The sequence below is a fragment of the Diaphorina citri genome, unplaced genomic scaffold (genome assembly GCF_000475195.1).
Source record: "Diaphorina citri unplaced genomic scaffold, Diaci psyllid genome assembly version 1.1 scaffold1960, whole genome shotgun sequence".
In the NCBI taxonomy this organism is placed as follows: Eukaryota; Metazoa; Arthropoda; class Insecta; order Hemiptera; family Psyllidae; genus Diaphorina; species Diaphorina citri.
In genome coordinates, this window is record NW_007379386.1 from 31,620 (window position 1) to 39,821 (window position 8,202).

Here is an 8,202-nt window from a genome sequence, read left to right on the forward strand (position 1 = left end):
ATAGTTTCCACAACATAACATTACCATTACCACTAATGCTAGTAGGTACTCCACATAGGAGATGTTCTGTATCTGTATACCTTATGTCGAGTATCAGTATTGTCTATCTCATATTGTGCACCAACCAGCATTCCCATCAGACAATTATCTTTCATATCTTGTATGGCTCTAGAAAACGAGAGAACCCCCTTAGCACTTGTACTTGCATCCAGTTTGCTTTTGTTTCGAACATAATCTGCTTCATCAGAAGTAGTTACTAAGTCTTGTTCTTCCTCCAAGTTCCGCCCGTGTCTACAACACAGTTAGGAGCGCTCCGGTGCTGGATATCTTGAATTTTTAATAACATGGGGGGTCAACCTAGCTTTCAATTTGATTTTTTTTTACTTAAGTTAAAAGCATACTTATTAAGTTAATACCCTCATACAGAGTGTTTAAAAAAAAGTTGCCACCCCTGAAAACTCGAGAACCGTTTAGAATTTGGAAAAATCCTAATTTCTTTATTTTCAAGGGGAACCTATTTTAAGGGGATCTCAATTTTTCGGCACTATCAGGGGCGGCCCCAGGGGGGTCAACTTTAAAATCTTAAATGAGAATCCTCTACTTCTGATACATCAAAACAAAGGTATTACAAAACGTAGAACTTTGGTACAAGTTTGAGCTCAATCAGGGCCGGAGCTATGGCCTTTTAAAATTTTAATTTTTCCATGTTCTTTCGCCAATAGGGGAAGCACCAAAAATGGGAAATTCATTTCGATTGGTGACGCCAGATTTTTTTCTCTATCTTGTACCTACTTTGTTGCTTTCAGTTTCAATCAGAAGTGATCCAAAGTCTGTAGCTGCAATCTACCTCCTTCCCCAACTGATCGCCATTCCGCCTTCAAAGGCAAAGAAAGCAGATATGTAAATATTGGAAGCCCTCTAGATCCGAGGTACAGGATGGATTTATCACCCACGTAAAAGGTAGTTCCCCAAATAGGTGAGGTCATCCAATTACGAAAGGAAAAGTACCTACACGACTCTAGGCAGAACCCTCCAACCGTATATGCCCCGATATTTTCCAAGTTGATGAAGCATACGTTGAAATAGATGACACAAAATACCTGTTGAATTTGTTTTTAGAAGCGGTTGACACTTGTTTTAAGAATTTTTTTTTCCCGTCCCGCCAAGTCAAGAAAGCTACTGGAGTAATTTACCTCGTAAACTTGAGAAATTCCTGTATGATTCCATATTTTTAGACAGAACTCTATTTGACAAATTTAAAACCGAGTATGCACGATTGAAACATTTTTCCGATGGTACTTATGTAGAGTCAGTTGAAATACTCCTTGGAGAACGTTCTGAGCTTGAGTCCGCCCCTGAAGAACTACTCACAATACATAGGTATCCAAATGGTTCATTTTAGGATCTAGCAAAAAATAGTTAGGTATATATTTAATGTCTGTATAGGTAGGTACCTACTTTGGAGCTTTGAGAAGGTTTTCATGATTTGTACAACGAAGATAATTACAGTGCAAGTAGTGCTAATTATGTCTGGCAACCTTACAATACAGACTGCTGAGTGTGTTAGATGCTGAGTGTGTTAGATTTAATTGCACCTAGAACCAAGACCATTGTTTTTCCTCTCTAAAAATAAAATTCCAAATACCTTATTGATAGTACTGCAGAATAGTTATAGGTACAAACATACCACCTATTTGTTTAAATTCAGAACGTAAAGTATTAATTGGAATGGATTCGGTGACACTTGTGTTATATTCGTTCAAAACGGCATCCGGATTAAAAACAAAATCACTGAAATGCCGGGCATTTTGTTATCTTGCCAACACAATTCAGACTCCCCCGTCCCGCACAGTTGAATTCAGAACGTAAAGTATTATTTGGAATGGATTCGGTGACACTTGTGTGTTATATTCGTTCAAAATGGCATCCGGATTAAAAACAAAATCACTGAAATGCCGGGCATTTTGTTATCTTGCCAACACAATTCAGACTCCCCCGTCCCGCACAGTTTCCCCTATGAATTTTGTCCAGTATCCCCTAGTTTGCAAACCTGAAAGTATGCTCTGCTTGATTCTAGGCTAGTATGCCTCATTCTTCACGTACTCTAGCTCCAATGATATCTGTTGGAGAATGGCTAATCCTAATCTCATTGATTGATCTTGACTACTCCTACCTTCATTTAGGTGAGTCAGGTAGGTGTCCTTTTGCTGTCGTGATCTATGAATTTTGTCCAGTATCCCCTAGTTTGCAAACTTGAAAGTATGCTCTGCTTGATTCTAGGCTAGTACCTATGCCTCATTCTTCACGTACTCTAGCTCCAATGATATCTGTTGGAGAATGGCTAATCCTAATCTCATTGATTGATCTTGACTAATATCTTGAATCTAGAAAGCGATTTCACCGTTTAGCACTGAAAACGCTCTTCTTGTCTCTTCCAACAGTCTGGCTATCAGAATAGAATATACCTTGTTTATCCTGCTCGAATGAGACTAAAAAGTCCCTTTACCCCAGCAGTCTAAACTAGGTCTCGTGTTATGGGTTTAATAACATACATATCAGGGATTTAATTGCCCAGGCAGTGGATTATCTGCCGCCCTGAATGTGTGTGTTCCTTAAAGTTATGTATAATATTCTCGTCTAGCAGTCTAAATAGGGTCTCGTGTTTATGGGTTTAATAACATATCAGGGGTATAATTGCCCAGGCAGTGGATTATCTGCCGCCCTGAATGTGTGTGTTCCTTAAAGTTATGTATAATATTCTCGTCTCCCATAACTTTGCATTGTTTATCCTGCTCGAATGAGACTAAAAAGTCCCTTTACCCCAGCAGTCTAAACTAGGTCTCGTGTATTTTATGGGTTTAATAACATATCAGGGATTTAATTGCCCAGGCAGTGGATTATCTGCCGCCCTGAATGTGTGTGTTCCTTAAAGTTATGTATAATATTCTCGTCTCCCATAACTTTGCAGCGGAGTTTTTTCCAAGTTGTTCACGTCTCCAGTACTTCTACCTACACGCTGGAAAGTGTCACTTTTGAGAGTTTTAAAATGTTGTGTGCATGCATACATTACGTAGATATATCTTGGCAGGTGTTTTCAATTTTACATTGTTTCGTCTAACGCATACAGGGTAGCTACGTAATACCTGTGCGTGGAAAGAGATCTTATTAGTCAGATATACAGGGTGTTGCAGGTCAGGGAAAACAAGGGGAGACGGTAGAGTAACAGTTACTCTTTGAGGCTTTGGCAGTGAACTATTTTGTATAGGTATAACTTTTTTCATAGTTTATTATTAATTAAATATGTTGTTTAGTTAATTTCTATACTAGAGATTATGTATTATTATGACTAGGTCCAATTCACTTTTTCTGAGCTCAGTAAACCCTTGTATGGTGTTGAACTTTTTATTTATTTAGTAGTTATTTAGTTTCAGAAAAATCTTTACGTCTAACATGCAATGCTTTTTCAGCCGCCCTTTTTTTTACTGGAGGTTATTTGTATTCCTTCACACGTTAGTTAACGTTCCGTCGTAGAGGTTATGTTTATCTGTTTGTTCAGAAAGCCGTTGTTGTATAGACTCGGCAAAGTTATAATCTCATTTGATTATATTATATTTCAAACTCTTTTCTCTTTCCATTAGCATTACTAAGCAGTTAATTAAAAAATATAGCACAAAAAACAAGCATCCGGATGAAAAAAAATCTTGGGGCATGCATAATGGCGGCTCTTGGAATTAAGTATTTTCGGTCTCGAGGGATGTTATAAAATTGTACACGTTTAAATTGAATTGATTCCGGTCTGATCTTACTATGTAGGTATATGAAACCCCATTAATATATCTAGGTAAATAATCATCCCTAAAGGTATCTTTAAAAAACGCAAAAAAAAAAATCTTTCTCCCTCTCCGTCCCATTCACCTGAGCCGTCCCTGAGATGAGATGAATAGGGTTTCTCTTGTTTTTTCTTCTTTTTAGAAAAAAAAGTAAAAACAATCCCTGATAAATAAAACGGAAGCTCAGGATTTATTATTTGCAATGTAGAGGAGGAAAAAAGTCCCTCGCATTCACAGGTAAGGACAGGGAGAAAGACCAGTAGGGGAGGGAATTTTTATAACAGGGAAAAGAGTTAATCTTAATTAGTGGCTAACTTTTTTTCTATACCAAAATAACTTTGCTAAGCTTTCAAAACCCTTTCATTAAATAAAAAATAGAGAGGGAAAAGTCTACCTTAGCATCCGAATGTTGAAACAAAGGAAAGAAGAACAAATTTAGATTTAGGCCTTTGGATTTACGGTGGATTCTGAACAATAGTAATGTCGGATCTGCATCAGAAGGGGAAATGGTAAAAGGGGAAACAATTTGTTAATGCTTTCTGTTCTTAGCAGATAAAAGGATAATTCTATATAATTATAGTAACGTTTGACTTGAAAAAGGTCTTGATCTTATTTCAGATTCAAATTTGTAAGCTTTACATGTCTACCGAATTATATTGATTTGTTTGTCAATTTACATTTGATTTTATTTTTGTTTCAGCGCTATTTGGGGATCAAGCAAACAAGCCATTCTCATGTAAGTTCATTTTGTTTATTCTCGTATAATGTTCACACCAGATTATTATTATTTTTTTATCAACTTTCACCTTTCATGACATTGTTCACTTGGTTTACGATAGGTCTGCAACTGGCATAAAAAAAAGTTCGGAGTAACATTTTTTTAACCTCCAAGTTTTGAAAGTTTGACAGCTTTCCAATTATTCTAATATAAAGGTAGGTACATGTTATTCATCCATCAGACTGGTAATAAAAAGTCGTACAATGTTCACACCAGATTATTATTATTTTTTTATCAACTTTCACCTTTCATGACATTGTTCACTTGGTTTTACGATAGGTCTGCAACTGGCATAAAAAAAAGTTCGGAGTAACATTTTTTAACCTCCAAGTTTTGAAAGTTTGACAGCTTTCCAACTCGTATTCTAATATAAAGGTAGGTACATACCATACTTTTTGATTTGTAATAATTCGTATGCTCTTAATATCTGGTTTATCGGTTTATCCTGATAAAGAGTGGAAATCCCGAGTGAGTGGAAAGGCATCATAATACTATTTTATTTTTATTTTTTTTTATCTTAATATACTTCGTTTACTTACTAACCATTTGTATGCTCCTAATATCTGGTTTATCCTGATAAAGACACTGTGAATGACACCCAAAATCCAGTTAACAGCCAGTAAATTACTGGCATTACTTAAAGGTGCGTTTCCACTCCCTCGGCATAATCTGTTTCCATTTGTTTAACAGATCATGGCGATCGGCAAATCCCGAGTGAGTGGAAACGCATCATAAATTCATAATACGATTTTTAACTTTTTATTAATCTTGAGATACTTCGTTTACTAACTTAACATTATTTATGTTGCTTCCATGCTGCTCTTACCCCTTTCCAGAGGAGAAAACTGAACACGAGGGTAGTTTCCAACGTAAGTATTCATTTCTATTAGTAACTTGACCAGGAGGGCCGTTGCACGAAATTACAATCCAATCACCACTTTGCACCTCGCCCATCCGAACCTCAATATTATGTTTTCCCTGCACAATTTCCATGTGTAGTTTCACCTTAGCACCTTACCCTTGTAACTCCTGTTCAATCATGCCTTTTCCCATGATGCACCTGCACTCTTCAAGTCTTCCTCTCCATAATGCACTCCTCCCCAGAACCTCAATATGTTTTCCCTGCACAATTTATATGTATAGTTTCACCCTACCCTTGTAGCTCCTGTTCAATCATGCCTTTTCCCATGATGCACATGTACTCTTCAAGTCTTCCTCTCCATAATGCACTCCTCCCCCTCCCTCCCATGCCTCACTCCTCTGTCCTTGCTCTCCTGCTTCTCAAGCTACTTTCTCCCTCTTCTCGTTCCTCTTCTTTCACTCCCTATCTTTCTCTGTCTCTTTCTGTTTCTTTTCCTATTTGCCCTATTACATCCTATAGGAAGCTCTCTCTCCCTTTCTTATCACCTCTCTCTCTCTCTCTCTCTCTCTCTCTCTCTCTCTCTCTCTCTTTCCCCCTCTTCTCTCCTTCTCCACCTCCAATCTTCATACCCTTTTTTTTCCTCTTCTTCTCAGATCCGTTCTCTTCCACTCAACTCCCTCCTCTCTCCTCCATGCCTGTCAAACTCTTCAAGTTTCTCATCTCATCAGATCCTGAGCTCTCTCTGAGTCCTGACTGAATTTTAATCTCACAACCACTGCACCAGCTACACCACAGTGCACCACAATACTTTCGCAACTTTTCTCTCCATCTCGATTATTTTCACTTGAGATGATTCCCTCTCTTGAGCGAGCGCATTTCTTGGTGGTGTCTCCGGGCTTGTTTTAGGAGGAGACCCTCTCCTTAAAACCAAGTCATAAAATATCGTAGCGGCCTATCAGCTTTTGCAAAACAGTCTCGGGTCGAAATTTGTCCCTAGTTTTTACTACATACATATAATGGTTTGAAAGAGTTGACACTGATGAACTGATCATCTATGGCAGGTTTTCCTAAATTACTTAATTGGAGATTTTCCAACTGATTTACCACCCAAAAAGTTATCCAATGGAGTTCGCGGCGTTATGATGAAGTGCATCTATCTTGAACTTCACGCGATTTGATGTCTTGGGTCAAATTTCCTTCACATTTACTTACCTGCCTTAAACTAAGCCCCTGGCGCCTGAATCTAAAACCGCCTCCCTCTCAGTTGCCCTCTGCAAGTTGCTTCCACTAAAACACCATGTGTTGCACGGATCTCAGACACTTTGAACATGCATTCTCATCTAATTTGAACACCCCCACAGTTAATTTCGTGCACCATAGGTATTTCTTTTCCTCTGTGTGTTCTCAGTTCTCTGTGGTGAGCACCGTTTTCTTCGTTTCATATTCGTAAGAACAGAGTTGTGTGGGAACAGTAAGAGAGGAAGAGAAAGAGATACCTAGGTGCTTTAAATAGGAATGAGAAGGAGAGTGATAGATGCGGAGGGTTTAAAGGACGAGGTTGGAGGGAAGAAGAAGTTGGAGAAAAAGAGGGAACAACAGAGCAAAAGGGAAGAGTTTTAAATATTAAAACAGAACTGGAAAATGTTCTAGAACAATTCCGAATTTTACCTCGTGGTGAAGGTGGTTTCTAAATTTGCATCCAGAATCAAAAATAATGTCTCAGATAGTTACTTACGTCTACCTCAGTATGAATTTTCCTTCTCTTCTTCAATTATTCAAAATCCTAATGGTGTTACATAGACCACTTTATTCTTGTGGTTATAATCGGCCCCATTCGACCCTCAGAGTCTTGTAGTGCCATCTTACTGATCTACATTCTTCATTTATAAACTTTAAACTAACTTTCGAAGTTAACTATTCCACTACTATGGAGGAATTGTGAAATGATTGAGGGAGATAGGTATTTTGTTGTTGTTGATGGATTGTTTCGTTGTTTAGTAGTCCGTGATATAACGATCTTATTGATTCCTCCTGCTTTAATTCCTGTCTTCGGTTTTGTTCTCAGGGTGACGGGACCTATGATACTGTCAGCACGTTGCAGTTCTTCGCCAGCCGCTTCGAAAATGACGTCACGTTCAGTTGTGAAGCCACCAATCCGGTCAAGGAACTCAAGAATGAGGGATCACTTCGCAAAGAGGATCGTCTGGAAGTGTTTTGTAAGTAAAAGGAATTTCTAAATGGTGTTAAGCATATTTAAATGCTTGTTACAAATATCGTTCCCCAATTATTACACCTAGATAAATTTTATGACTTAACTTGGACTCGAACCTTGTTTTGTAAGTATTAGCTATAAATTGATCACCAAGATGATTCTGCGACTGGAGATTACAGAATATCATCTTAAGAAGATTTGAAGTGTTGTGTGCTTCTCGTCATTTCTTTAGGAACTTGAAGTTTTGTACAATATACCTTTGTAGCAACCTCCGTGGCGGTCTTGGTGACTTTAGTAAGAGCATTTTACTAACTTATGAAACATATTGCATTCATATTTCATAACCTTCGTTGAAAATTTCCTCAGTGTCCCAGGTTGATATCAGAATCTCATATGCCCCCCCAGTTGTAATAATAAAACCATTAAATACCCCAAGCTCTTCAGAAGAAAATCTGCTTTGGTGACTTTAGTAAGAGCATTTTACTAACTTATGAAACATATTGCATTCATATTTCATAAC

The 8,202-nt window shown here is 37.9% G+C and overlaps 1 long non-coding RNA gene across 1 annotated transcript; it reads left to right on the forward strand.

The window, feature by feature from the left end:
* Nucleotides 1-4,528: 4,528 nt before the first annotated feature.
* LOC113470956 lies at nt 4,529-7,680 on the forward strand. The gene is made up of 3 exons (XR_003393831.1): nt 4,529-4,566; nt 5,445-5,477; nt 7,536-7,680. It is a non-coding gene; the product is annotated as an uncharacterized LOC113470956 (long non-coding RNA).
* The last annotated feature ends 522 nt before the right edge of the window (nt 7,681-8,202 follow it).